The sequence below is a fragment of the Octopus bimaculoides genome, chromosome 2, assembly GCF_001194135.2.
Source record: "Octopus bimaculoides isolate UCB-OBI-ISO-001 chromosome 2, ASM119413v2, whole genome shotgun sequence".
Classification (NCBI taxonomy): Eukaryota; Metazoa; Mollusca; class Cephalopoda; order Octopoda; family Octopodidae; genus Octopus; species Octopus bimaculoides.
The window spans coordinates 183,233,267-183,239,313 of NC_068982.1; positions in this window are offsets into that span (position 1 = coordinate 183,233,267).

Sequence of the window (6,047 nt, forward strand, 5' to 3'; positions counted from 1 at the left end):
TGGTGGTGGTGGTGGTGGGTGATGAGGTGGTGGGTAGAGGTGATGGGGGAGAGTTGGTAAAGTGTATTGGTAGGGAAGTGGTGGAGATAGATGGGGGTAGAGAGATACGAGGCAGAGGAGGAGGTGAGACAGAGGTGAGGTAGCGAGGGGTAATGAATGACAATTGATGAATACAAGAGGCTGTAGAAATAAACTTGTTTTAATAACAAAACAAATAAAATGTAGTAGGTTGGTGTAGCAGTGTAGTGGCTGGCATGCCCCACCTCTGTACTAAAGGTGACATACACATACGGGCTAGGTAACTCTATAATATATGGAGTGGGGTGGATTTTCCATTTTTATGCGTTTTGTATTCATTACTTCCAGAAGAGTGACACTATTCATAGCTTTTTCAAGCCCACTGATGTAGGTGTGGTAAGCAATTCCACTTTGCAGCTACATGGTTTCAAGTTCAATTCCACCATTTGGCACCTTGTTCAAAAGTCTTCTGTTCCAGCTTTGTGAGTAGAATTTGATAGACAAACCTGTGTAGAAGTCTGATAGAGGGACTGTTTTTATGTATTGGTGATACCCTCAATCCATCTCTCGATTTAATGCTACCACCTGGTGTACCCTTGGGTCCTTTCAGCAGAGTCCATGACCAATATTATTCTAATTCTTCCAGCAAGAACAACAGACAATTTCAGATAAGCATACTAAAGAGTACAGCTTGCTAAGGAGGTCTAATAACACCAAATCATGTTTGGAGTTGTCTCCCATATTTACTGTAATAAGAGTTTCTAATTTTGGCAAAAGGCCTGCAATTTAGGTTACTCTATCAAACATAATGCTTATTTATTCACATTGTTTTGAATTAATCATGCATTATCTTGTGGGGTCAAAATTTTGATAATGTGTTTGTTATTTTTAGAATAACGAAGTAGGGTAGGTGTGTGACAGGCTGGATTTGACCAGTTTGAACTTAGAATAGGTAGAATAATATGGCCAAATATGGCTGGTTTGAATGCTAAACGGTTGATCAATAACATTGACACCAGTACTTGACTGGTACTTAATTCTATGGACTCTGGAGAGATAAAAGCTAATGTTGATTGCTCTAGGATTTGAACTCAGCCAGACCACATGATTGTGGAGGTACATGGTTTAGTGGTTAGGGTGTTGGACTCATGATCATAAGGTTGTGGTTTCAATTTCTGGACCAGGAAACGTATTGTGCACTTGAGCAAAACACTTCATTTCACATTGTTCCAGTCCACACAAATAGCAAAAATGAGTAATTTTGTGATTATATGGGGTCCTATCGAGGAAGATATATATACACCACAGAATCCAAGAAACCAACCTTATGGATCTATTGCTTGGAAAAAACTTCAGATTCTTTTTTGTTTTTTCGATGCCACATGATTATTTGCTTAGTATTTTTAATTTTTACTCCCTCAAATATGTTAACACTAACTTTTATTGCAAAAGAGGGATATTTATGTGGTGCTGAGAAGACATGGATGTCTAACTTGTGATGTTGAAGTGGTTTACAATGTAGCAGCAGCAGCAGTAGTTGTTGTTGTTGTTGTTGTTGTTGTTGTTTATGCCCTTCTATGCTCAGTCCAATCTCTCCAGAACACTGGTCCTCTGGAATCTCTTCCCTGCAGGTGTTGACTCACAACAGTTTAAAAGGCACATTGAGGGCATCAAGCTAACAAAACACAGAGGGCCGCAAATATCATGGGCACTGCCCCTTCCTCCCTTTCCCTAAAAGGAAAATAATATGAGAGTATCCAAATGGTATTATCCCTGACCACGATAGAGTAAAGAAGCCCCTTAAAGTGAAATAATATACTATATATGAAATAATTATCGTGATGACAGGTTGTTTAGTTCTCAACATTATCATCGTTTAATGTCCACCTTCCATGCTGCCAGGGTTTGCATAGTTTGGCCAGAACCAGTCGGACAGAAGACAACACCAGGCTACTATGTTTGGTTTTATATCAATATATTGTGAACACTTTGTCTTTTGAAATCTTTGAATCATATGACATCTTAAAATGCTGAGAAATGACTAATGTTTTGTTGAGTTGTTCATCAAATCTTTAGTTTGGAGCTTATGTACTATTATTTATGACGAGAGATGTATTTATGACGTATAAGGTATATTTGTGGCATGGGTGAGGTAATTACGATGTATGATGGATATATATTATGTGAAATGAATTTACGATGTGTGAGATGAATTTATCATGTATATGAAGTATATTTATGATGTGTGAGGCATATGTACATGTGTAAGGTATATTTATCAACTGTGTGAGGTAATTAAAATGAGTGAAGTAAACTATTTGCAGTAAGTGAGGGTGATTTATGATACAATGGACAAGAAGGAGATAAGGTATTCCATGTTGAGAAACAATATTGGACTGAATTGTATTGCATCTGTCCCAGTTTGACAAAATGGTAGTCTTGTTATTTCTTCACAGGTATGACCTATACACCAAGTACAGGATCATTCCGCTTCTGCTTCCAGATAGGTATTATATTATGCAATGTGTTCTTCCTTTTAAATATAGCTGGATGCTATTTGAAGGAGATTTGGCTGTTTTTCCTAACATAGAAGATCCCTCGTTCATTCATCTTGTTTTATCTACTATCTTTTACTTGTTTCAGTCATTGGAATGTGGCCATCCTGGGGCACCACCTTGAAGAATTTTTAGGTGAATAAATCAACCCCAGTACTTAGTCTTTCTAAGTCTGGTACTTATTCAATCCATCACTTTTGTCAAACTCCTAAGCTACAGGAACATAAATACTCCAACACTGGTTGTCAAGCAGTGGTGGAGGACAAACAGAGACACAAAGACATGCACACACACACACACACACACACACACACACACACACACACACACATACGATGGGCTTCTTTCAGTCTCTGTCTACCAAATCCTCTCACAAGGCTTTGGTCAGCCTGAGGCTATAGTAGAAGACACATGCCCAAAGTGCTACACAGTGAAACTGAGCCTGTATCCATCTGGTTTGGAAGCAAAATTCTTACCACACTCAGTGTAGATTCCAACAGTCTGGCCAAAATCTCAGAACTGAAGTAATTAACAATGTAGTGTGCACCAGGTAATATTTTACAAAGAAAGGGGATAAGGCAATTACATTGACCCCAGTTTTCAACTGATACTTATTTTATCAGCAAGATCGATCACAGTGGAATTTGAACTCAGAACATAAAGACAGACAAAATGCCACTAAGCATTTTGTCTGGCATGCTAATGATTCTGCCAGCTCACCAGGCACATGTGCCAGTGGCACATGAAAAACAACATCTGAGCATGGTGGTGGTGGTGATGATGATGATGATGATGATGATGACGATGATGATGATGATGATGATGATGATGATGATAATAATAATAATAATCTTTTCTACTCTAAGCACAAGGTCTGAAATTTTTGGGGGTGGGGGCCAGTTGATTAGATCAACCTCAGTATGCAACTGGTACTTATTTTATTGGCTCTGAAAGGATGAAAGGCAAAGTCGACCTCAGTGGAATTTGAACTCAAATGGGGTGACAGGTGAAATACTGCTGAGCATTTCGTCCAGCATGCTAACGATTCTACCAGCTCGCCGCCTTAACAATAACAATAATAATAATAATAATAATAATAATAATAATAATAATAATAATGGTTTCTAATTTTGCCACAAAGGCAGCTATTTTGAAGGAAGGGATGAATCTATTACATTGATCCCAGTGTTTCACTGGTACTTAATTTATCGATCCCAAAAGGATGAAAAGCAAAGTCAACCTCAGTGGAATTTGAACTCAGAACGTGATGACAGATGAAATGCCACTAAGCATTTTGTCCAGCATGCTAATGATTCTGCCAGCTTAGTGCTAAGAGCACCGTCCGAGCGTGATCATTGCCTGGGCACCTGTCTGGCTTCCATGCCAGTGGCACGTAAATAGCACCATTTGAGCATGATCATTACCAGCATTGTCTTACTGGCACTTGTGCTGGTGGCATGTGAAAAAACATTCGAGCGAGATCATTGCCAGTGCTGATGGACTGGCTCCTGTGCAGGTGGCACATAAAATACACCATTTTGAGTGTGGATGTTGCCAGTACCGCCTGACTGGCCTTTGTGCTGGTAGCACGTAAAAGCACCCACTACACTCTTTGAGTGGTTGGCGTTAGGAAGGGCATCCAGCTGTAGAAACTCTGCCAAATCAGATTGGAGCTTGGTGTAGCCGTCTGGTTCGCCAGTCCTCAGTCAAATCGTCCAACCCATGCTAGCATGGAAGGCGGACGTTAAACGATGAATAATAATAATAATAATAATGATAATAAAAATAATAATAATAATAATAATAAAAGTAATAAAGAAGTACAAAAGACCGTTTTAACTGGTACTTCACACACTTTGAGAAGAACCTTGTCGTTGTGAGAACGATAACCTTCCATATAAATAATCAATTTTTCTATATAACTTTATTTGATTTTGTAAATGAAAAATCTGGTGTGTTTATCTTAGTAGCCTACCAATGTATACAGTGAGTTTCTTTGCCTTAGGCGTTGGGGAAGACATTTAGAAAGAAATGGAAACTAAAATTGAAAGAGGAAAAAACTAATAATAATAATAATAATAACAACAACAACAAGAACACTGGGCAAATGTCTTCTACTATAGCTTGAAATCAAACCAAGCCTTGAGAGTGAATGTAGGGGAAGCAAGACCTTCACAGAAGCCATTTGAGACTGTACTTGTTTTGGGATAGGACATACAATCCAGTACCAAGTTTAATACCACCAACTGGTTTTTTCAGAACTTTTAGGAAAGACCAGTGTTCCAACCATTCAGCCTGTCAGATCATCCTCGGCCTGTCTCTTTCATAAGGGACTTCACACCACTTAATTATAACATTTCTACAATAAACTTCTTCCAGTTCCATTCTATACTCTTCTCTTTCACCACATTCAGTCTACGCCCTAGTCATCTCTTCAAATATTTACATTTATTCACAAGATATGCCTTATATATGTAGCACCAAACCAAGGAGTGTATATATTCCCACATATATGCCTGCCTGCCACATCTACACAAAAATATGCATGCATATTTATTCACATATATATATGTGTGTGTGTGTATAATATATAAGTATATAAATATACATATATATATGTGTGTGTATATATATATATATATATATATATATATATAAGTATATATAATATATATAATATATATATATTTAGATAAAGATAGTTATGGCCAGTCTATAAGATTACCCAATGTTTCACATCTGTAATATGTGTGTGCGCGTGTGTGTGTGTGTGTGTGTGTGAATGTATGCATATAGTCAGACATTTTCTTTGTTTATATAGTCTCAAATAAACACTCAAATGAACATATATATTGTCATCATCATCATTTAACATCCTTTTCTCCATGCTCGTTCTATGTCTGCTTTGACATGGTTTCTACAGCTGGATGCCCTTCCCAACATATGTGTGTGTGTGTGTTTAATATAAATGTATGCATATATATATATATATATATATATATATATACACAATATATATATATTTATGACATATCTATATATAGATAGATAGACAGACAAACAGCCAGACACACACATACATACATATATAAATACATACATACATGCATACATACATACGCACACATGCACACATACACTCAAACGCATAAAACATATTCATATATAATATATTTATATATAATATACTGGTGTATATTAGTGTAAACATCAGCAAGAAAACCAATAGCCAACACTTTCAGATAAATACCACACTGGATGGAATTTATTCTGCCCCACTTACACACCCAATCCCTTATCACTCTTCAGATCAGAAATACAGTGAGCCAGTAATGGGAGCTTTGATACAATTGTCCACAATGTGTGATATCAAATAATTTATACATAAACACAACACACACATACATCCATACATACATATGTGCCTGTGTGTCGGTGTATATGCCTGAGTATATGTATATACATACATACATA